The following is a 26,673-nucleotide window of genomic DNA, read 5'->3' on the forward strand; positions in this document are numbered from 1 at the left end:
CCAGAAATTGTGTAGATATTGAGGAGCAACCAGAGCCATTAAGACCATAAACTATGCAATAGACATTCCATGGCTTATTGACCATTGCATGTGCTCACAGGTTGACTGTTTCCCTCCAAGACTGTGCAATCTTGCCTTGCATGCATGGGAATTTTTTCCCAAAAAAGAAAAGAGATAAAAGAATCCCTAGATTTTATGGATCTATTTTTAGCAGCTAGGGGTTACATGCAAAATCCGTTTTAGAAACCTCCCGCCCAGTGTTGGTTTTTTCCTAGATTTGTGGCATGCATGTCATAAGTCTTGATCTTGTCAAAACTATTTATTCGATGCCTCAGAGCTCATTCTTCATATTCAATCTTGGAGCTCTAGCATTCCCACGCATCTAAGAACCTTCAACACACTCATCGCAGCTTTCTTCGGGTAAGTCTGCTTTTCATGTGTTTTGCTACTTTTCCATAGTTTTTTACATTTAGGTTTGTGTGATTGTTGGTTTCTTGGTTTTTTTGAACGCTTGTTGTTGTGTCAGTGCATGTTAGCTTGCATACGCATTGTTATGAGTTTTGCATTGCATTTCCTTGTTGTCGCATGCATGACATTGTTTATGCACTGACGGTCATCATTGCGGAAACTTGCTTCAAACACTTAATTGTTTTCCCATCTTACTAAATCCTCCACTTACTGATTGCATGCATGTTTATTCAATTGTTTATACACCCATCTATGCATAGGGATTCAGTGCTTACTAATTTTCAGTCGCCTGTCAGCAGGTCTGAGTTGCCTTGCCTAGCTTGTACTGCGCATGTTTGGGATGGAATCACTTTCCTTGCTCCTAGGAATTGTGTATATCCTGCCTCACATTGGCCTCCTAGGATGTTATTTGCAGTTTTGGGAGGTAGTGCCTCATTTGGCCCTTGGAATTGTGTAGTGCAATTTCACGAGTAGCAATCATGCTGATTGAAACTACGCATTGTGCAGTTCCAGTCCTCAGTATGCCACGATGGACTGTGCACTGCGCAGTTTCAGAAGTCAGTCATCTCACTGACATCTTGGCCTGCGCTCTACGCAGTTTCAGCAGTCAGTCTCCTAGCCTCTCCTATAGAAATATCCGCAAGTTTCCCAAGTAGTCACCTAGGTGTGTTACATGTCAATCCTCAAGTTTGTTTTGGTTTTCAATTGAAGTTTTTCTTTCCATGAGTGTTTCTTTGTCTCCAAGTATCACAGGTGTTCAATAGTCTCTCAGCAGTACAGGTACAATGGCTTCGAAGAGAGCAGGGTCAAAGGACACTAATGATAGCATGACTGGAGATGTCGTCGAGCAAGTGTCTGTGAGCTTGCTCATTTATGAAGATAATAAGTTGTTCATAGACAAGGAGAACAAGATCACATGGTAAGACATCAATGACAAATTTTCAAGAACCTTTGAGGAGAATCTGGAGGATCGCAAAGTTTATGTCAACATACACAATTCTGGCTTGAAATAGGTTGCATGCAGGTATCCCGCATTTCCATGTGCAGACATGATCCACTAGATTGTCTCACATATTGATCCAGAGACAATGGTACTGAGCAGTGTTAGTGGAATATAACTTGCTACCTTTAGGGCAAAGAACTTTCAGGAGATATATCACTTGCCTCAGCCGATGACCAAAATGGATGCACTCTTCACCAATCCAACAGTAGTGAGAACTCAAGAGACATCTTGAAGAGTTGTGTGATAGAGTCGTATAAGTTCAAAATGACATTCAATGAGTTACATAAGACAAATAAACTGTGGAAGGCTTATCAATTCTTGGTGATCTTCGCATTCCGATTATATGGCCAAGAGAGTACAGAGACTTTCCTGCAAAGTTGGGTGATTGTGTTGCATCAGCTAGCGAACGAAGGAAGACCTTTCAACTGGTCTGACATGTTGGCTCTCCAGCTGAAGGGGAAAGTAGAAAATTCTTGACATCTGCCCAAGGGTTAGAAAACAAATCTCTTCATGTTTTCCTACATTCTTGATGCAATCTATGCCCATCAACAATTCCCTATCTTGGGTTGGGAATGGACACCTTCAGAACCCTTTGTGCACATCTATTGCAGGATTTTCTCCGAATGTAGCTTCTGTGGAGTAATACTACAACTATGAAACCACTTCATCACCTCGGTGTATAGGATGATCTTTGAGTAGGATTCCCCTTGCATGTCACAAGAAGCAATGGAGGCATTGGTTAACATAGAAGATTGGTATGCCTCACCCCTTTTCACCTTCATCTAGATGTACAATGCGAAGAAGGCTTCACGTGTGTTACTGAAGTTTTCCATGGACAAGCTAGGCATTAAAGAGGTTTCATACCACATCTCGATAGGGTTGTCAGCAAGACTGCACAGGAATAAGAAGTCACATTGGCCCGCTCTTCCTTTGCATATCAATTTGTATGAGATCTAGAGTCTCAAGCATGTTGAATATGAGATGGAGGAATTCAAGAGCTTCACCTTCGGCACAAAAATTTCAATCCATATGACCACACTGCGTAGTGAAGGACCACTATACAAGAATGTATCATCTTTGGATCCATGGGGCATGCCATTGGCTTGAGGAAGACCCATGGAGATATTGCTACAACTCGTCAAGGCTCAATGAACCAACCAGAGTGGTTGTAGAATGGTTAGCAGCAGTAGAGAGCAGGAGACCTATGCATGACAAAGGAAAGAGGAATATTGTGGATAGTTCAATGGTAGAACAAAGCTACAAGTTCAAGGAATAACCACTTGTAGTAAGAGCAGCTTTGGAGATTGAAGCAAAGAAGCAACAGCGCAATAGAAGGATTGTGCAAAGACAGAGGGAGAAGTAGAGACTAAAGGAGGTAGAGAAGAAGTTGCAGGAGGTACAACAACAACTAAGGGAGGAACAAGAGCTCTGCAAAAGGTACCAAGAAGCACAACGGTAATAGGATTAGTAGGAAGTGCATTGTGCACACATTGAGGACACTGCACAGATACAAGTTAGTGAATCAAAACGCAGATACCAAACAGGGTGAGCAGTCGTAAGAGAAATACTTTGCTCAAGAGATTGAACATATATTGGAATAGATGGACATGGATGTGGTTCTACCAAAGCAGGATCAACATACAGACCTCATGCCCAAGGACCTAAAGGTCACTCCACAGGCTTCACCAAATCTGAGAGTAGAGCAAGTCCTAAGTGATCAAGGAGACACTTAAATCCTTGAGGACAATCGAGAAGCATATGCACACAACATATCCTTTGACGAGTCACAACATAGGGTTATGTAATTGTGCAGAGTGCCCGCTTCAGATGTCCATGCATCTCCTACGCATTTTCAAGAATGAATGATTGTGTCTGATGTATGCAGACATCTAGCTACATTGGTCAATGCTACAAAGGCATATGTCAAATCCACTAGATCAAGTGTGAGATTCTTGATAGTTGAGAATGAGAACATGGCTAAGGAATTACAAGTGGCCAAGTAGAGAGAAGAGCAAGTTATAGCATCAACCAGAGCAGAGTGGAGGAAAGCGATACTTGATGAAGTATTGTTTCTCGAGACAGTCGTGTTGCATAAGTCAGTTGTCCATCTTAATGGTTGGTAGAAGTTTTGTTTTAGGAGAGCACACATCTTTACAGACATACACACTGTTTTTGATCACATGCAGATATACACACTGAGGTACAAGGGATCCTCGTTGTACCTACCAAAGATGATGAATTCAAAGGAAGTGGAGTTGAAATACGCATCCGGAGTCAGATATAGAAATATGAGGAACTCCCACAGCTCATCACTAGCTTACAGGCTTCACATGCACGAGTGTTCAGGATCATGGATGTCATTGTGCGTGTGCATGTGATCCCATCCACTGGAAAACTCACCGAGGTGAAAGAAAAGAACCAAGTACGACTGGAGATATTCATGTACTTCGATCAGTTGATGTGCATAGCCACTAGTGCAGATTTGCAGATGAGCACAAACACTATGCACAAGTATGTTGATGGTCTGGTTGCACTCAAGACTATGATGTGCATGCTACATGAAGAGTTGGACAGAGTACACAGGAGGCAAGAGTTTGCTTTCAAAAGGATGTCACCACAAAGTACACAGACAACATAGAAGACTACCAAGCTTGGCATCAGCTCACCACCAACAATCACCAAAAGGATGTCAACAAGTTAGTCTTCACAAGTTGTCTGAGTCTCAGTGATGTCTTGTATGGCTTACTCAAGCCCATTTTTGTCTCACATGGGTACATGTGTAGGATGTATTTTGAACATGTTGTAAAGTGAAAGACCAAGTGTTAATAGTGGAATGTAAATAGTCATGTGTAAGTTGGAGAGTCATGAGGGTAGTTAAAGAGTCATAAATGGGAATTTCAAGGGTTACCCCACCCTTTGCTATATAAAGAACCTCATAACTCATTGTAGAAGCTTTTGGGAGCCAAGCTTATGATAGCTATAACTTAGAGAAATATTGGAGTTATTGTAATGAGCCTTGGCTTCTCCATAATGTAGAGCAAGTACATATCTATGGAGGAGTAAGTGGCAGTGATTGTAATGTTCCATTACTGGGGCTAGTGGTTGTCATGGTTGTATATATGATTGGATCTTTCACTCTTTTAACATAACAGAGCCAGCACATTTCATGCATGTTTTTTTTGTTGTAGTTTGACTATTCTGGTTACTATAACAATGTATGTAGTTGTAACTTACGCATTTATGTATGCACTATTTTGTATATGTTTGCATGAATCTTATTGAAGCGTGTTGTTGGTTTAACTCATCACTTTGGATTGTCGATTATTCTTCTTTCCATCTTGTGATGTCTTTTAGCTCGTGTGTTCCCTTTCAAGTTGCATACTATTACAGGCTTCTAAGGGGCACACTCATCTCCCCTTCCATGTGTTATATCCTTTCCATGCATCTTCCCTGACTTGCTACAAGGTCACACCCTTTCTTCCAACGAAGACATATTTCTTACCTCTATGCATAATCGTAGTCAAGGTGATACCATACTACCCACTACTGGGAATCCTACTCCAAACGGTCTGAGGTCTAGTTGGGACTTCTTACCAGGGAGATCCCCTGACATGTTAGCAGCTCCAGCATCATCAATACTTCTAATGCTAGATGGAGGGCCAGATGACAAGCTGAGTCCTCACAATCTATTTTGAATCTTTTCATATTTACCATGACTAACCACATTATTTCTCTTCCGAAGTGTATGTCTTATGGAAATAACTTTGAAATATTGAAAGAGCTCTAGAATGACTTGTCATGCAACACATATGATGTTGAAGGTAGAGAATCCTTTCTTAGACACGCAATTTCCATCATAGGCTCTTGTGAAAGGCATGAAATCCATGAAGATTACATGACCTAAACGTTGTTCGTATTCATGATTTGAGGGAACCCACTGCTATGGTGTGTCACGATGCCCGAGAAATCTATTCACTATTTCCATCAGTTTTTCACAGAGATAGCGCATGCTTTCAATCATTTTGACCGTAAATATCTTAATAAAGAAATTATGAAATTACGGAAGTAACCTGATGAATCCGTTAAGAAATTTCACACGCTTTTGTAATATTGCATTTCGATTTCCCAAAGATGAAATTGATTGGGAATTTCTCAATGGAAGATTTACGTATCTTCTTTACATATCCAAAAATCCACAATTCTTAGAATCATTTGAACCCCTCCCAACATACCTCTGTGTTAGAGCTACCAAATTGAAGATGAACAAGGTCTCTATCACAAGTGATTGTCCGTCCTCTTCTCATCAAATAGCTCTAGCTCCACAGTGCGAGGTGGGAGAAGGTGCGCGCACATCTTTTGAACTGTCACATCCTCCTACCCCACCTACTCTTGATATCTGTTCAAATTTGGCTTGCAAGCCTGTTGGTTGTCATGTAGGCTTGTTACCTCAACCTCCGTCCCTGCGTTCTACTGATCCTCCAGATTGTACTGTCTTGTGTTCTTCTGTTCCGAACTCCACACTTATTGTGAACGAGGATCAAGCTATCGACGAAGTTGATGTTGCACAACCAACATGCATTGTCATTTATAATGAGTATGACTGGGAATATGAACATGAACCCGTGGTGAAGGATGACCTCCTTTTTTCCGCGTCTCCTCTGCTTTTTCCTGACATCTTTGGTGATGCTACTATCTCTAATTTTCTTTGTGAAAATTGATCCCTAGATGCATTAACTTCCGATCATTCGCAGAACACACCAGATGTCATTCCATCATTTGAAAATGGAGAAGACAAATCTTTCTTTGAGAATCCACTCAATTTTTCATCTATTGTTCATGGAAACATAAAGGGTGAACATTATTTCTTTTCATCTACCCCTCTATATGATTCACCAGACCATGAGGATGCTGATGAACTCATTGATTTTTATGATTGTAGCTGTCATGGTCTCTTTGCTCCTATATTCGATCACGATGTTGATTCAAACGTTGTTGATATTTCCAAGCCACTCGTTTATGATGATATACTGTTGATGAAGTCGAAACCCCATAAGCTGTCGAGCCACTTTGGTTTGAGCTGATGGTTATGTCAGGCCCTCACTGTCCTGAGGTTAGTTTCACTTTTGATTAGGAAATTTTTGAACCACCCAAGGCTCCTCATCCCTCATCTATATGCATTGAAAATCAATCCAATACACATATTTCACTTCCTCCACCTGAACCACATGATCCCATCGCTCATGCATTGGAGGAATCATACACAGTGAGCACACTTGCAAAGTGTAAGTTGTCTCTCTTTCTCATGTTTTCTTGTCTATCATAGTCAAAAGAGTGTGAATGCTTATCATCTACACGTAGTGTGTCACAACAACATGTTAAGTCTGCAAAATGCTTGTCTTGTGCTTTCACTCTTTTCTTTTATGTGGACGCGTTCAAACTCAGAGTGTGTTGGTCTTCATTGTTATATTTGCATAACTATCCTTTTCATGAACCATGTATTCACCAACATGGGTCAACCAATGCGTTGGTGGCTGCATTGGAAATATCACTTCACGTGATCAGGCCCATGCACCATTAGCTTAGGAGTAGGAGTAGTGTTTTCCTTGTGTCTTGTTTGCCTGCATGCATGTTTGCCTTCTTACTTTGTTTGTTTGTTTTCTCTCTTTCTTGCTTTTCTTACTTTATTTTCTTTCACATTTTCTTTTGCTCTTTCCTTTGTTATTGTTATTTACTTTTTTCTTTTCTTTTCTACACCCATTGGTTAGCTTCACATGAAACTGTGTGTGACTCTTAAGACAAGTAGGGTAAAGTACAATAGGACTTGTACAACTATCAACACTTAGTTATCTGTTGTCCTCTCTCTTTATGCAGAACTTGTTGTCTTCAGTCAATGATACAACAATGGAAAATACACTCTATTTAAAGTGAATCTTGGTGAGAACACAACACTTGCGCTCTAACTAGTACCACCTACTCTAGTTGGTTGTTTTTGGGTTAACCCTTGTCAGCTTAGTCAAGTAGAATAAGGTGAGGGGAAAAATCTTAAAAAGTATGTTAGAGGTATATATAACATACTTCTCTGAAGGAACAACCTCTTTTGCTCGCAATAAGTTGAGATCCCTCTTCTGCCCTTGAAATAAATAAGTTCTTATGCACAGTTCTTTGAAAATGAAAAAAAAAATGAATAGGGAGAAAGAAGAGAGAGGCTTCCTGCATAGAGAGATGATGCAAGTAACTCCACTGGGGTACTGGCCAGGCTCGCTAATAGTGGATCGATGCTTGCATTCCTACGTGACTCCGTCAGGGTACTGTCTAAACCTACTAGAAGTAGAGCAACACCAGATATGAAAGTTAAACTCAGATAGTTATATTAATTGTGCACCAATATACCCCTCATCCCAAATTGAAACAAATAAGTTGACTTGGCTTCGAATGCGCGTTGACCAATCAAGAGAATGCCAGGTGCTACATCTTTCACCCAAGCTAGTGTGGAAACCATGATGATTAAAGAATCGAATAATACTTCCGGAGGAGTTAGACTTTCTTTTCACGAAACAAGATCCATTAAGAGAGTTGTAGTTCTACCAATGTGATGCCAATGTTGTAGTGGCTATAACCACCCTCCAAAATTTTTCCATAGATTCATTTTGGAGCCTCCCTACCAACCATCCTTAACAGCATGTCTTGCACTACCCAGAATATGTGTAGAAGTCATTCCATGACTTGTTGATTATTGCATCTACTCACAGGTTGATTTATTCCCTCCAGGACTATGCAATCTTGCCTTGCATGCATGGGCAATTTTTCCTGTAAAAAGAAAAAGAGAAAAGAACAAAACAAAAAGCATCCCTAGATTTTAGGGATCTACTTTGAGCAGTTGGGGGTTACATGCAAAATATGTTTTAGAAACCTCCTTCCAAGTGTCGCTTTTTCTGAGATTTGTGGCATGTGCATCATAAGCCTAAATCTTGTCAAAACTATTTATTCGATGCTTCAGATCTCATTCTTCACATTCGATCTTGGATCTTTGGCATTCCCAACGCATCTAGGAAACCCATTGTAGTTTTTTCTAGGTAAGTCCGCTTTTCATGTATTTTGTTGCTTTTCTGTCGCTTTTTACATTTCAATCTGTATGTTGTTTGCTTGGTTTTTTGGGATGCTTTTTGTCATTTCAATGCATGTTAGCTTGTAGAAGCGTTGTTCTAATTTTTTCTTTACATTTCCTTGTTGTCACATGCATGACATTGTTTCTGCACTAACGATTGTAGTTGCCCCAACTCACTTCAAACAGTTCATTATTTTCCCATTTTACTAAATCATGCACTTACTGATTGCATGCATGTTTATTCACTCATGTCTACACCCATCTTTTCATTTGCATTCAATCCTTACTGACTTTCAATTGCCCGTCAACAGGTCTGATTTTCCTTGGCCCGGACCTTACCTTTCCCAGCTTGCACTGCACATTTCTGGGATGGAAGGCCTTGCCTTGCTCTCAGGAATTATATAGATCCTACCTCACATTGGCCTCCTAGACTGTGCTCCACATATTTTTGAGAGGTAGTGCCTCATTTGACCCCCGGGATTGCACAATGCAATATCCCGGGTAGCAGTCATGCTGGCTGAAACTACACATTGTGCAGTTCCAGTCCTCAGCATGCCAAGTTGGATTGTGCATGCGTATTTTCAATAGTTAGTCAGCTCACTGACAACCTGGGTTGCACTCTACGTTGTTCTAACAGTCAATCTCCTAGCCTCTCTAAGAGAAATATGTGCAATTTTCCTAAGCAATCACCTGGGTGTGTTGCATGTCAGTCCTCAAGTTGCTTTTGGTTTTCAACTGAAATTTTGGTTTCCATGAGTGTTTCTTTGTCTCCAGGTCTCACAGGTGTTCAACAGTCTCTCAGTAGTAAAGGTACAATGGCTTCCAAGAGAGTAGTTTCAAAGGACACCATTAAGAGCACAAGTGGAGATTTGGTCGAGAAAGTGTCTATGAGCTTTCCCATCTATGAAGATACTAAGTTATTCATAGACAAGGAATGAAGATCACATGGAAATACATCAATGACATCTTTTTGGGCACCTTTGAGGAGGATCTGGAGGACTGCAGAGTCTATGTCAACATACAAAAGTCTGCCTTGTATTGGGTTGCATGCAGGTATCCCGCATTTCCATGCGTGGACATGATCCACTGGATTGTATCTCATATTGATCCAGAGACAATGATACTAAGCAATGTCAGTGGAACAGAACTTGCTACCTTAAGGGTAGAGAAATTTCAGGAGATGTATCACTTTCCACATCCAGTGAACAAAATGGATGCACTCTTCACCAATCCCAGCAGCATCCCAAACTCAAGATACATCTTGAAGAGTTGGGTGAGAGAGTCGTCTAAGTTCAACATGACACCCAACCAAGTATATAAGACAAAGACACTGTGGAAGCATTATCATTTCTTTTTGACCTTCGCATGTTGCTTATATGGCCAAGAGAGTACAGAGACCTTCCTGCAAAGTTGGCTGATTGTTTTGGACGAGCTAGCGAACAAAGGAAGACCCTTAAACATTTTTGACATGTTGGCTCTCCAATTGAAGGGGCAAGTAGAAAATGTTCGGCATCCTCCCAAGGGTCAGCAAACAAAGCTCTTCATATCCACCTACATTCTTGATGCAATATGTGCCCGTCAATAGTTACCTGGATTGGGTTGGGCATGAACACCTTTAGAACCTTTTGTGCACATCTATTGTAGCTTTTTCTTCGAGTGCAGCTTCTGTGGAGTAATACTACAACAATCATACCATTTCATCACCCCAATGTACAGGATGATATTTGAGAAATATCCTCCTTCCATGTCATAGGCAGTGATGGAGGCATTCATTAACATAGAAAATTAGTACGCCTCACCCCTTGGCACCTTCATCCTAATGTATGGCATGGAGAAGGCTCCACATGTGTTAACGAACTTTTCCATGGACAATTTGGTCATGTAAGAGGTTGCATACCACATCTCAATAGGGTTGTCAGTGAGACTGCACAGGAAGAAGAAGGCACGTTGATGCGCTCTTCCTTTGCGGATCAAGTTTTATGAGATCCAGAGTCTCAAGCATGTTGAGGTCTAGATGGAGGAATTTAAGAGGTTCACCTTCAAAACCAGAATTTCAGTCCATATGATCCACACTGCATAGTGAAGGACCAATATACATGAGTGTATCATCCTTGGATCCACAGGGAATGTCATTTTCTGGAGGAAGACCCGGGGAGATATTGATACAACTCCTCGAAGCTCAATGAACTAGTCATAGTGGTTATAGAAAGGTTAGCAGCGCACAAGGCAACAACACTTGATAGACAAAAACATTAGTAGCAGTAGACTTGCGCATGACAAAGGCAAGAGGAAGATTTTCGACAACGTAGAGGTGGAGAAAAGTTACAAGTTCAAGGAATATCCACTTGTAGTAAGAGCATCTTTTGAGATTGAAGCAAAGGGGCGATAATGCAACAGAAGGATTGTGCAAAGATAGAGGGAGAAGAAGAGACTAGAGGAGGCAGAGAACAAGTTGCAGGAGGTAGAGAAACAATTAAGGGAGGAACAAGATTTTCATAGAAGGGAGAAGGAAGCATAGCAAGAACAGGATTAACAGGAAGCACAGTGTGCACACATTGAGGACACTATGCAAATACATGTTAATGAATCATAACAGCTGCAAGATAGGAAACAGGGTGAGCAGTCACAGGAGAAAGACTTTGCTTAGGAGATTGGATATATATTGGAACAGATGGACATAGATGTACTTCATCCAAAGCAGGATCAAGATACAAACCTCATGCCCAAGGACCCAAAGGTCACTCCACAGGCTTCACCAGATTCGGGAGCAGAGCAAGTCCCAAGTGATCAATGAGACACTGAAATCCTTGAGGACAATACAAAAGTATATGCGTACAACATATCCTTTGATGAGTCACGACACAATGTTGTGCAATCACACAGAGTGCCCAATCTGGAGGTCCATGCATCTCCTACGCATTTTCAAGAACGAGTGACTGATGTGTGCAGAAATCCAGCTACATTGGTTGATGATACAAAGTCATATGCCGAATCCAGCAGCTCAAGTGTGAGACTATTGATAGCTGAGGATGAGCACATGGCTAAGGAGTTGTAGGCAGCCAATAAGAGAGAAGAGAAAGCTACAACATCTGCCAAAGAAGAGTGGAGGAAATAAATACTTGATGAAGTATCGTCTCTCGAGTAAGTCATGCGGAATATGTAACTTAGGTTCTTCACCATGCATAAATCAGTTGTCCATCTTAATGGTTGGCAGTACCGTTGTGCTAGGAGAGCATGCATCTTGACAGACATACACACTGTTTTCAATCACATGCAAATATGGAAAATTAGGTACAAGGGAGCCCCATCGTACTTGCCAAAGATAATGAAGCCAAAGGTAGTGGAGTTGAAAGCACACATTTGGAGTCAAATCTAGAACTATGAGGAATTCCCATAGCTCATCACTAGCTTACAGGCTTCACATCCACGAGTTTTTAGGAGCATGGATGTCATTGCGTGTACGCATGTGATCCCATACATTGGCACGCTCACCTAGGCGATAGCAAAGAACCAAGTTTGACTAGAGCTAGACATGTAATTCGAGTAGTTGATGCACACAGCCACCAACACAAATTTGTAGATGAACATAGACACTATGCACAATTATGTTGTTGGTTTGGCTACACTCAAGACTATGATGCGCATGCTACATGATGAGTTGGATAGAGGTGCCAGATCAGTGTACCCAGATGCTTTTTTTTCCCTTGGAAAAAATCATAATTTTCATTATATTTTGGAAAATTACATGTTGTAAATGTTGATCGCATATGCATGATAAGGGTTGTAAGCTTGTCAGGTAAAGAAAAAAAGAAAAAAGTATGAGTTCTCCATGCAGGGGGACTCTATCCTCAAAATATGTTTCTTTAATGTTTTTCAAAATTTACTCTATGTAGAGAGTATGTGCCTGTACATATAGCTATTAATAATATAAATTTTGATAATATAAACAGGAAACATAAAAACATAAAATAGACAGGATCATGTTGAGCCTATACTGCAAGGTCCATAAAAGAATGATGATAGAATTGAAAGTGTTCTCCATTCCTTTGTTCCTGTATCAACCATGTATCTCGGGGCCTGATCGCTGCCTCTTTGGATAATTTGTCAGCAAGTGTGTTTCATTCCCTGAAAATATGATGACATATAAAGATATCAAAATAGTGATGTATCTATGGAACTCATCCAAGATGGGCCACAAAGTGTAAGCATGATAGATAGATGTTTTATTGATCCAGCTGCAAACAATTTTTGAATCCCAGAACAATTGTAAGTTTCTGCAATGTTTTTCAATAGAAAATTGTATAAGATATTTAGCTATAATGAGCTCTGCAAAGTTATTGGTGCCTCCTCCAAGCCCCATATATATATGAAAGTGGTGGGAAGTAGATAGCTAAAGGGAAGCACCACCCCCACACCCATCATCTTGCACTGATCCATCAAAGTATGGCCAAGGCTGGGTTTGATCTATGTTTTCTGGAATGATATGTCTTTGGGGTGAAGTTCCTTCATATTTGGGTATGTTCCTATAATCTGCCAGTAGTTTGGTAGAGATGGAGGACCAGTGAGGGGAGAGATCCTGAAATATGAGATGGTTTCGGGAAATCCAAATTTCCTAGTAGATAAGTAGGGATAGGTTCTTGGTTTTCAACGGGGATGCCGATGACCAAAAAATGTTCTACACCTCCCTGATAGATCGGCCTCTCCAAGAGCACTGAGAAGGGATGTTCTCAAGTGTAGAAGTCCAAAGAAGAACAGTAATGGGATAGGAGAGAAAAATGTGATCCACCGATTCAATGTTGTCTTTGCATAAACAACATCTAAAGGGCCCATCTTTTCCTCTATTTATCAAATTATCTCCAGTGGGGATTTTACGCTTCAAGATTGACCACAAAAGTAGTCTGGTTCTGGGGGGGCTTTAAGCTTCCACATCCATTTCCACCATGTATCCACTAGTGAAGGTTTCTGTATAGTTTCTAGACATAGATATCCATTTTTTGGTGAGTATCGACCATTTTTAGCATGTGCCCATATAATCTCATCCTCCCCTTCTGTTATTCTGATATGTCATTTTGTTAAGGCTGTAGTGTAGTCTATCCAATAGTGATGCCATTGAGGAGGTATGAGGAGACTGTGTGCGAGTTTCCATGCTTGATGGAGAAATGTGGATCTCTCTATGTCTACAATGTGATTGATGTGTGTGATGCTAGAGTTGTTGAGATGTTGCTTGATTTCATATGGTAACTTGTGTGCATTTCCACACTCAATCCATGGATCAAGCCCAATGCGGACAGATGATCCAGCTTGGATTTTCCAGGTGAATCAGTGGCAAGGAGTTTAGAGCTACTTTCTAGATGATCGAGATACTGGTTTTGTTCCAACTAGTCTGTCTCAACCAATCCATTATGATTAAAGGCTCGATATATTTGGAGGATGCCACCTTGGACCAGAGACTATGTGAAGTGATTAATTGCCATCCCAATTTGGCCGCCAGCACTGAGGAGAAATCTTCCAATTTTTTTATCCCCCAACCACCCCATTTCTTTGGGAGAGTGATCATATCCCATTTTTCCCATGCAAATATCCTCCCCTCTTGTTTGCCTTTCCAAAGGAACCTACAACATATATTTTGAATTCAAATTCGAAGTCCAAATGTTCGGGTAAATGAACAACAGTTTCAGTAAGAGGTTCCTGAACAACTTTATGTTCAGATGTAACTTCTGTTTGAACTGGGATAGATTTTGAATTAACTTCTAGTTGAACTAATTGAAGTTCAAAATTACTTTCTTGTTGAGCCATTTCAAGTTGAGGATCAACTTGTGGTTGAACAACTTTGGTTATTGTTTCAATAGGATCAGTGCTAATGTCCTCAGGTAATTGTGAAACTTGTTCTTCAGGAACGGATGTACCAGAAATAGTTGGAGTCACTGGAGTCTCTGTACTTACTAAAATAGATGATTTAGGTAACTCAGATGAAGAACTCAGAGTTCTTGATGTACTAGACTCAGTTAAGCGAGACCGCTTTGCATGAATTGGTGTCTTTTCGGGAGGCAAAGGTGGTTTGCTCGTTGTTCTTCATGAATGACATGGTATGGGTTGATGTTCCTCCATGATTTCTAATTAATTTTATTATCAAAAAAGAAATAAACAAAAAGAGGTATACTAGGCAAAAGGTTTACTAGGCAACTGTGAACTACAGAATACCTCCTAGTGAACCAAGAAGTATGAGTAGGAAATCTCCCCGAATGTTGTGTTTGGTGTATCAAAATTACAAGGCAACTGACTCGGTTACTTAAGGATGGATAGAAACCTAGATTTGTCCTCCCATATATACCTGAAGGTGCGTGGAGGCCCAGTCCATATAAGCGTTGTCTAATGCAAAACCGCATAGTGAGAGAATTCCCATATACTTTACATATTGTAACACTGCACTATATACCCGAAGGTACGTGGACAAGCTATGATATACTTAAGTACATGGAATGAGGTATGACACTCGGGATGTATTGCAGACAAGTTAGCAACAACTGCTTTGTTTTACAACACTGGAACACGTCTCTAGCCTAGAACCATTAAATGTTTGAGTTAATGAAAATGCTCCATTAGGTAAATTGGTGTTTATTTTAATTTGATCTTGCTTAGGAATTTCCTGTTCAAGTTCACCACATGATGTATTCTGAAATTCCTAGGAATGCAACTATCATGATAAGAATTCTTTCCATTCAACTTAATGCTGAAAATCCTAGCTACTTAGGGACAGAGCAATCAGATTTCTTTTGATCAAAGAGCAAAGAGCGCAATCTAAATGCAAATTCCCTACACTATTCCTAATCAACAAACACAAACCTTTTCAATGCAACATGCATGTATTTCTTTTCAATTTCCGTTAATGTGAATGAACAAAAAGGAAAACTAACGCATAATCAATCAATAAACTATTTTCATAAAGATGACGATTTTGCGACAATTTCTTTTCAAGGAAAGGAAGAGTTTACGACACTTTAATTTTCAAATAAATGAGGAATTACGACACTTTCAATGAAATTACTACTCATTTGCACAAATCAATCAATTGATCTTTCATGAATGAAGATTTGATGACAATTCATTTTTCGAAGGAAAAGATGATTTTACGACACTTTCTTTCGCTAAAGATCAATCGATCAAAAACCGACGACTATAGATTGAAAATGACAAAGTAAATACATATGAAAAATTTATCAATCCTAGTCTAAGTAGGGCCAGGTAAGGAGATGAAACACTATTTTTAGAGACAAGACATCATTGACATTCAGCAAATCATTCAAACAGGAGAAAATTGGCTCAAAAACTTCAGCTCTAATGGGAAACTGACCCTCAAGGTATCAGCGCAGGCAACAATGAGAGAGAGTGTATTGAAGCACACTAGATCTTTGTAGGAAGTGCATTGCAATGCACTGTGTCCTTCATTGGACTGCGTTGGTGACACTAAGCATTTTTGAAGACAATTTGTCACAGTTTTGGCTCAATTTTCAATGAAAGAAGGCTGAAATTCAATCAATGACCACAAGTACAATATGTAGAAATGTATTAAGAGGCTGATAAGCTACTAAGATGGATGATCGCTCCCCAATGGAGTCGCCAATTTTTTTTGGGAAGTTTTAGTGTCTACGGATAAACACTTAAACCCCTAGACTAGTAGCTAAGTCTAGAACAATAGTGTAAAGCATTCTCTACTTTTTCTATGATTAATAGATTAAATAAGAGGTAAAGAAGCCTACATGTAGCTTTTCTTACTCCTTATCTCCCTTGATCAATTCTGTCACTCCTCTCTGTACTTAATCCGCTTGAAGTGTACCTGCACATAGATAGAAGACAAAAACTGATTAAAGCATATGATAATGATCTATTGATTAAACATAGCATGGAATCAAGTACATGATACACATATGAAAGCATAAATTAATAACACAAGCATATGGAAAAATCTTTGAACACTTTATTAGTAAAAGGAAGAGTTACAAACCCATTTGCTTGATTTAACATCACTCCTCCAGTTCAATCCCATCCTATCCTCATAACAAGCAAGACATTTTGACATCATTACAATACTTGGAATCAACTCAAGTCTCATACTATAGCATCTCCCTATAATTCAATAATTTCCAGCCATTGATCACTTAGATGAGTGGTCTTTTTATAGGTGAATGAAGGAATTTATGCCATAAATGGTGATAATGAATGCCCTCCCAAACTTATAATTTAGTTCCATGGAGGTAGGGATAAAGGGATTGATGTTCCTTAACTCCCTTCCTCATCCAAATACGAGCTCAAAGGAGTAGATAGCCTTGAGAAACTTCTAGAGGCATCCAATGGATAAGGAATCTTTCAAACCCTCATGGAAATTCGCTCAAATTCGCCCAGCACAGGCCAAAGAGGGACCAAGTGTGCTGCATAGCACCCTATTAGTGTATGGTCTGCATTGCAGCACACCCTAATGAAGGTTTGCCTGTGCTGATCTTCTTAGAGGCAGTTTCTGGATGATTTTAGTCATGGAACTTCTTGGGAAGCTAGGCATTTTGATGGTTGACTTCTTTAGGGCATGTAACAACTGAATTAGGGTTTGATGGGTCCTAATAGTATTGATCTGTAGGTTGGGGCGGATGTGCCCAAATGGATCTGTAACAACAAGGTCAACACAATCTGCTTAATGTTGGCCAAATGTGTGATAATGGATACAATGTGACCTTTCGATCTAAAGACTGTGAGATCTGTAACATGAAGAATGGAAAATTGGTGGGAAGAGAAATCAGAACCCACAATAATGTATATGTGTTTGATGATTCCAGGGTTAACTGTTATTTAAGCAAAACAAGTGAAGCACGATTGTGGCACAAGAGGTTGGGGCATATGAATTTTGACAGTTTGATAAAATTTAGCAATATGGGAACCGTGATAGGATTACCAAGACTATCAAGGCCCAATAACTCAATCCGTAAGTCATGTAAATGTGGAGAACATACTAGGACTCATTTCAAGTCAAAAGAGTTCTACTTATCTAGACCTCTGGAGCTCATTCACACAGACAATTGTGGCCCAACTAGAGAAGAAATCTCAAAAGGAGAGAGGTATTTCATGTTTCTAATTAATCATTTCACTAAGGCCACTTGGATTGTTCTCTTAAAAGAAAAATCAGAAACATTCATTCATTTCAACAAGTTTAAAGCTCAATTAGAAAATGAGAAATACTTAAAGATAAAATTCTTAAGATCATACAAAGGATGAGAGTACACCTCAAGAGAATTTGAGGAATTCTATGAAGAAAATGGCATCAATAGGCAGTACTCAGTGGGTAGAACTCCACATCAAAACGGATTAGTAGAGAGAAAGGACAGAACAATCTAGGAAATGGCCAGAAAAATGTTGGATGAAGTAAGTGTGTCTCACATCTTCTGGGGAGAAGAGCACAGGAAACATTGTATCTTTCAAACATAACTCAAATTAGGCCTAATAGTAATAAAACTCCCTATGATTTGTGGAAGGGAACACCTACATTAGTTAAACACCTCAAGGTGTTTGGAAGCAAGTGCTTCATCAAAAGGAATGATAAGAATCCTGGAAAGTTTGATTCACGTGTTGTTGAAGGGATATTGCTCGGGTACTCTGCTTGAAGTAAAGGATATAAGTGTTACAACAAGCGAGAAAAGAAGATTGAGGATTGCATTGATGTGATATTAGATGAAATATGTTCACAACCCGAGTCCTCTAAAATAAATGTGAACTCAAGTGATGAAGAAAGTTCAGATATGAGGTCCACGGATCTGGAGGAAACAAATTCATACAATGAAGGTGAGGAAGCAAGCACAACTTCAAGGACAAAGAAACCATCCAGGTATGTATAAAAGGAACATCCTGAGATTCAGATACTTGTAGATCAAAGACATGGTGTCCAAACCAGGAGGAAACTTATTGGCATACAAGTTATGTGAATCTAGCTCTGTTATTGTATATATAACCCAAGAATATTTGTCAAGCAAGTGAAGACAACTTATGGGTGAAAGCTCTGAATGAGGAACTTAATTGGATTGAAAATAATGACACTTTGGATCTTATTCCAAGGCATAGAGAGAAAAAATGTTATTGGAACCAAATGGGTTTTCAAAAACAAATTGAATGACTAGGGTCAAGTAGTCATGAAGAAAGCTCGATTGGTTTGCAAAGGGTATGCCCAAATAGAAGGGGTAGATTTCAAAGAAACCTTTGCACCAGTAGCATGAATGGAAGCTATCAAGATCTTTCTTTCTCTTGCCACCCATAAGAATATCAAGGTATATCATATGGATGTGAAGTCTACATTTCTCAATGGAGATTTGGAAGAAGAAGTTTACATTGAGCAGCCAGAAGGATTTATACTCACCTCAGATGAAGGGTTTGTATGCAAAACTCAACAAGACCCGTTATGGACTAAAATAGGCTCCCAGAGCTTGGTATGAAAGGCTAGATAAATACCTTTAGAGAAAAGGGTTTAATAAAGGTACAATTGATAGTAATTTATATGCAAAGTCTGAAGGCGGCCATCCACTGATAGTAGTTGCGTATTTGGATGATATAATATTTGGCAGCGACATGGAACAATTGGGGCATCAATTTGAAAAATATATGAAAGTAGAATTTGAAATGTCCATGATTAGAGAGTTTTCATTCTTCTTAGGTTTGAAAAATTCTCAGTCTCCATAAGGAGTGTTTATATCCCAATTCAAATATCTCAAGGAAACTCTGGATAAATTTGGGCTGGAAGATTGCATACCAGTAAGCACACCTATGACTATAGGCTACAAGTTGTGCAAAGAATATGGAACATTGTTGGTAAATCAAACTGAATACAAATCAATGATAGGAATCTTATTGTATCTTACAACTTCAAGGCTAGACATCATCCAAGAAGTGGGGCTGGTGGCCAGATTTCAAGCTTTCCCGTGTGAGAGTCATTTTGTTGTTGTCAAGAGGATTTTCAAATATCTTCAAGGAATAATAGAGTATGGATTGTGGTATGATAAGAGTGAATAATTCAAGTTGAGGGCCTAAAATTATGCATATTGGGTTGGAAGCCTTGATGATAGGAAGAGTACTTTTGGTGTAGCTTTCTTTCTAGGAAAATTCTCGGTGTTGTGGATCAGCAAGAAACAAGCCTCCATTTCTTGGTCGATTGCTGAAGAAGAGTATATCGTTGTTGCTTCCTATTGTATGAATATTCTATGGATGAAGAAAACTTTGAAAGATATCCGGGTAGAGCTGGTTGATCCCATTCCGATAATGTGTGACAACACAAGTTCCATCAGCATCTCCAAAAATCTAGCCATGCATTCAAAGACTAAGCATATTCCTATCAAGTTCCATTTCTTAAGGGAACAGGTTATAGCCAATACTGTTAGACTTGAATATGTGGCCACTAAAGAGAAAATGGAATATATATTTACTAATCCACTAGAAAGAGAACCATTTGAATATCTGAGGAAATAGATAGGAGTTGTATCTCCTCCCTCTAAAAGACTGTGTTTTGGTAGGAGGTGTCAACTACTCTGCTTGAGTTAGCCATGGAAGAGAAGGCTATAATGGTTCAAGGGGAGCACTCAAGAATAATTCCTTGCCATTGATGTCAAAGGGGGAGAATATTACTAGGGCATGAAAGAATACCATGCCTATCCTCAAGCAGAGCTTATGGTGTTTCCGTCAATCCCAAAGAGGGAGATTGTTGGACAGTTGGTGGTAGTTGTGCTAGTATTGGCATTTATGTTGGAATTGATATCAACCAGAATGGAATGAATGCTTGTCATAGTAAATCCATGGCTCAAGAGGACTCTTATGGTAGCTTCAGGATTTATGTAGAGAATCATCACAGTAGCAGGCTTATTGGAAAATCCATAAAATAATGACTACTGTGTTGGTCTGGAGGAATACCATGGTTGTTGGAATGCTTTGTAGAAAATCATCATAGTAGCAGGCTTACTGGAAAATCCATAAAATGATGACTACAGTGATGAACCAGATGGAATCCCATGGTTGTTTTAGGCTTCATGTAGAGAATCATCATAGTATAAGGCTTACTAGAGAAGCCATAAAATGATGACTATGGTGGTTGGGAGTTATTATTCCAAGCACAACAAGAAGACTCAAGGAGAAAAGTGTGACAAAGATTTTGCAGCCATCTCAAAGGTAGAATATTGGCTCAAACCGTACATTGTACCTTCTCCATTGGAAACTACTCTGCAAGAGCTTTCCAATGGTATGTGGAAGTCTAAAAATGGACTCCAGGATCGAAAGATATGGGTTTCTGAAGTCTGGGGACTTGAAGTTTTAAGCAAGATGAAATATCGAAGATCAGGACCCATCGGGAATTAATATCGAAACCCTGGAGACTAGCATATCAAATATCAGGATATTGGAGGAAGTGGCATATTAGATATCAGAGCGTTGGAGTAGATAATATCAAAGGTCTGGGACATCAGGCTATTGGAACTTCTTAAGAGAGGAACTTTTAGAAGTTATGATATCCAACAAAGTTGGTAATGCTAAAGTGTCGAGGATTTTTGAGCGAGTTAGAAAAGGAACTGTTGCATAGTCAAGGATGATGAAGACTCTTTCTCTCTCCTCTGGATGAATAGGTGGCGGCATGTTAGTGGGTCCTAGAAAGTGTAGTAGCTAGTGAAGTAAGAATATCAAAGGATGGAATATCAGATAGTGAAATATCGTAAGATTTCAACTGTGTGAGTTATGATATTGAGGGGCTCTAATATAGATCTAAGCCTCTAGTCACAACTCTCGGTCCCATGAGAAGGAAACACACATGGAGCTAAATGAAAAGGGAGCCAACTTTATTGAAAAGTGAAATATCGTAAGATTTCAATTGTGAGAGTTATGATATTGAGAGGCTATGATATAGAACTAAGCCTTTGGTCACAACTCTTGGTCCCATGAGAAGGAAACACACAGGGAGTTAAATGCAAAGGGAGCCAAGGTTATCAAACAGTGAATATCATAATATTTCAACTGTGTGAGTTATGGTACAAAGGGGGCTCTGATATATTACTAAGTCATCATTCACAGGCCTCGTCCTATGAGAAAGCAGTTTCTAAAGGAGCTAAAGGCAAAGAGGGCCAAGGATATCAGAGAAGTATAGTATCGTAATGTTCTGCCTGTGTAAGTTACGATATGGCATGTTCTGATGAGGTAGTACAGTTAGTTAGAGGATGTATGAGTCGCCAGCTGTAGAATTGAATGCACAGTCAATGGAGTTGATTGTTGAAATGGGCTAAACCTGCAAAAGACTTTGGACAAGGAATTGAGGACATCATTTTATAGAGACGATTGTGTGGAATGAAGGAAGAAATCGACTACTTCTTGTGCATGACTTAGAGAATTAAATGAAGTCAGAGTAGCCATCCCTAAGAATTTTCAAGCTCTGTTGAGTAATAAATAAGAATGGGACTCTCATAGGAGTGTGCAAGTCATGTGAGAACTAATTTCTCAACATGGATATTTACACAGTTGTTCAGTAAGAAGCTCCACGGTCCATCTCTAATTTAATATTATGATAGGAAACTACCAGGAGATGCAATAGCAGTAGGGGGGCCATGCTGAAGTAGGTCTGGATAGTATGAGTACAGGTAGCAGATACTTCTTTGTGCAGTGTGCATCTATGAAACAAAACCATCGCTTGCAATGGAGAGATTAGGGGAGTTGAGCATATTGCATAAGAGTTGAGGCGTGAGAGTTGTGTGTAGAGAAAGAGAGGTCTAAGCACCAAGAGCACATAGAGTGATTGTGCATCAAGCGTAGCAGGTGTGTTGTGAGGAGAATAATATGGGCACTGTTGAATAGCAGGAAGGAGAGATCCTGTGAGAGAGGAGGGAGAGTGCTGAGGAGAATTTGTTGTGAGGAGAAAGTAAATAACATCCGCATGAGACAAAAGGAAGTCAGTGGAATAGTAGATGTCAAAGAGCAAAAGTTGATTTTGCAACAAACCGTTTTGTTATTTTATTTGTAATATGTATGCCTCTGTTTTCAGTTTGAAAATTGTATGAAATAGTAGAAAAGTGGCTAGAGCAAGTCGGTGCCTGCACTTAGAAGAGGTTGGTGCCTCTTCGCAAGCTGGTGCTTGCTAACCAAAGGTGGTTGGTTCCTCCTATGGGTGGGTTCTCACAAAAAAATATATGTAATTTAGTAGGTTCTTAATTTACATCATAAACAAGCAACAAATTTGGTGGTTTTTTCCCTCTGGGTTTCCACGTGAAAAACATTGTGTCAAATGTGTGTGTTGCTCATGTGCTTGATGTATGAACATGTATGTTTGAACTTGTTGTTCACTACTTTTGTGGATGGGTTCTCTCACAAGTAATAGAATATAATAAGGGATTGTAAGCATAATAGAAAATGAAAAGAATCTCATAATTATCGTTTCCCCCGCCCCCCACACCCCCCAAATCAACAATTCCTTATTCCAATATTCTCAAATCTCTCAATCCATCCAGCCTCTGATCAAAAGAAAGAAGGAGAAAAATAAAATAAGAGAAAAAAGGGATAAAAATATTCGATGAAAACCTCCATGAGGAACTTAAGGCAAGCTCTAGGACTAAAAACCTCCATGAGGTAGTCCAAGAGTCTAAAAAAATGAAAAATAAAAATAAAATATCCTTAGGTGAAAACCTCCTTTGAGGCACCTAGGGTAGTCCTGTAGGTTGAAAACCTCCTTTGTGGCAGCCTTCAACTCTCAAAAAAAAAAACCAAGGGAGCCCTTACATCATTTTGCTAACATGTTTTTTGTTGCAAGGTTCCATTCACAATCAGAGGAGGAAAATAGACAAGGATACAACTTCTAAACCCCACCTTCACATCCTCCAAGATAACTCCCTGCATGTCCTCCATCATTAAATTGATTTCCCCAAGTTTTTGCATCACCAAATGACCTTTGTCACTCAATTTTGCCTCAGTCCTGAAGTGCTACAGGATAATCCTATGTTGCTACAGAATCAGTCTAGATTTTCTATAGGATTGTGATCAGTACAAAAGAAAGGTCTAGATGTTATGTTTTTGACCTAGGAACAAGAGGAGGATTCCACCCTAAACTCACCATCAATTTTCCATGCCATTTGGCGTCTCCTCTACCCAAATTTCCACTTATGTCCATTATAACCCCTCCTGTTCACCCCTTATTCCATCAGTTCACCCACATAAAACACCTCATATCCTTGTCTATGGGATACTCATGAATTATCAATATTTTTAGAAGCATCACTTGAAGGAAATTGTGATCCTAGGAGGGTACGTGTGACTACTACAAGAAGACACACAGTCCTGTAGCAATCTGCAAAAACCCTACAGGACCACAAATGGAGCACCAGATTGTAAAAACAATCATGATGAAGGTTTTGGAGGGTCATTTCTTTGATATTGAGTAGCGACAGGACCCTTTGTAATCTACTACAAGATAATTTTTCACCTACAAGCAACAACATTTGATGCACCTCGTAAAGAACCTATATTTTCAAGCTTCAATCAACTAGGGATATTTCAAAATAAAAATAAAAAATTTCAAAGCAAGAAAATGCATGGATCAACGAAAATGATTGGATGACACCTCAGGAGACTATCAAAATATCCTTACCTTTGTTCAAAAATAACATGCAAACATCTAGTGATCATCACACCAACAAGGACTACTAGGTAGGTACATGTATGAAAAGACTCCTGATTTCTTCCTTTAAGCCCATATTAGTCTAAAAAGGTTTTGAATGCATAAGGGATAAGGTTTTGTAGGCTGAAGGTGGATCAGCAGTCTTGGCTACCCTTAAACAGTCAAGTTGGGCTTATCTTTCTCTCTCATCACACATGGAGAAAACTAAAAAATTAAAAAGGTGATGATTACGAGGACTGGGCCAACGGGTCTATGGAGGAGTTGCAAAGGTGGTACGTGGTGGGGAACTAATACAACATGTTGATCCCACTTTCAAACCATAAAGGAAATAAAAATTGGTCCTAAGCCCCATTTCTACTAAATTTCATTCAAAAACTAGTATGGAAGCCCACTTCCATTATTGGAAAGCGAGCTAGCTACACCAAGGGTCTTATAGGCTACCATAGAGAAGCTATAGGATTGAAGAATAGTCGTTACAAGATTTGGGCTTAGTGCTACAGGATGAAGAGTAGGTGCTACAAGATCCTGATTGTGTGTTATAGGATTGACCTTGGTTGTTACAGGATTGTCCCAAGAGCTGAAAAAGAGCTCGACCTTCTGCATTTTTTCCAAAAAAACACTAAAGCCACCATGAGAGCCTCCAAGGGAGGGCTAAGTAACCAATTATCCTCATCTCCTATGCGGAAGAAAAATGTGTAATTGTTAATTTTTTTCCATAAAAGCATCTTGTAGCAAACTCCTAGGAGTGAAAAGAAATTGAAGGTCTGAATCTTTCTTGTAAGATAAGCATGATAGTAGGAGGGTGAGCTTGTTTTGTGTTGGGAATGGAAATTTTCTTCCTCTAATCAACAATAGAGAACTATTCCTCTCATCTCCATTATGAAACCTTAAGTTTCTCTGAAAACTGATAATTGATAGAAAATTTCCCTTGCAACAACTTTGAAAACATATAGTAGGGATCATCGGGGGCGGTTTTAATAGAAGAGATTCGATGGACTCGTCAAGGATCCACCAAAACCCTCTTGTCAAATACATCTTTGCAAACCACTAGTGGTTCAGATTCTTTGAGAAATTCAAGGGGTTTGATGATGAAATTCCTCATGAGCTTGTAGTAGGCCTCCAGCCTGAAGGGGAAGATAGTGTTATTACCATTGTGAGAGGGATTGTTATCCATTTAAATGCAAAAATAATTATCAGGGTGACCACATTGCATCTAGGAATAATATTGATCAAGGAGGAGAGAACAGAGGCTATCACAACCAACAATAAATTCTTTCTCCCTAAAGAGAATTTGATCACTCAGAAGTCTTCCCTAGAAGTTATCAAAAGAAGGAATAATCCGAGGTAACCACAAACCTGATATTTTAGACTCGGGTTCTAGCCAACCTAAATCCAGAGAGGGCTCTCTCTTTATACTTTAACTTTGTTTTGGGTGGGATTTTAGGCTAGCACTTAGTGCTCATAAGGTTTTGAATTTGGTTGGGTGGTGGAATTCTTGGAATAGATGGACGGAGCAAGGCTTTCAAGCCATTGGGCTATGGATTCAATCAAAGGATGGCTTAACTGGATCAGATCAATCACTAAAGGAAGAGTTCACAAGGGAGGGTAGCAAAGCAAAAGGCAAATCTTTAGGTTCAAATGGATGACTTAGTCCTAACCGGGGTGAAAGGGTAATGAAGAATCCTTAAACTGGGATCAAGATGAAGAGCAGGAAGTGATCATGAGCAAAGGGCAACAAAGAATCCTTTACTATATACCTAGGGGAGAAACTACGAAAGTAAGGGAGAAATTAAGAATTCCCAGACTAAGATAGTTTAGCATAAAACATTAAGAATGTAAATAGTCAAGACAGAGAGCATTCAAGCTAGTTCTGAAATATCATTCCTAGTTTAACATTCAGATTTCATAGAAACACATATGATTATTTATAGACACGAAGAGAAACAATAATACACATGAGATAGAGAATACTTATTTGATTTCTGCTTTACACAAGAATCCTGTGAAATGTTTTTACTTTTATTTCTTGATCCATCAAGCCAATCTAGTCTTGATTACAATAGCTCCTTAACTTGAGAAGAAAATGTCTATAGAAATGTATTTGAATCCACCCTCAATACTTCGAAAGGTGAAGTATTTATACAAAAAGTATTTACAAAATATCTTAAAACAATATGAGAATTAATCTAGGAAATCAAAATATCTTCAAGCATGAAGATAGAGACAGATGGAAAACTACATCATGTTGTCCCTTTTATTGTGGTTGTGCTGGTTGTTGCAGTTGAACTTGAGCCCTTTTAAGCTGGCTGATATGTGTACACTGGAATCATCTTTGTCTTTAACCTTTCACTGATACTCTTTACCTGTTACTCTTTGCCCCTGTTTAACTGTCTTTTCACCTACCTTTTGACCTACCTTCCAAATTCACTA

This window comes from Pinus tabuliformis, chromosome X (genome assembly GCF_031772625.1).
Source record: "Pinus tabuliformis cultivar Carrire ecotype Pingquan chromosome X, CPIR1, whole genome shotgun sequence".
NCBI lineage: Eukaryota > Viridiplantae > Streptophyta > Pinopsida > Pinales > Pinaceae > Pinus > Pinus tabuliformis.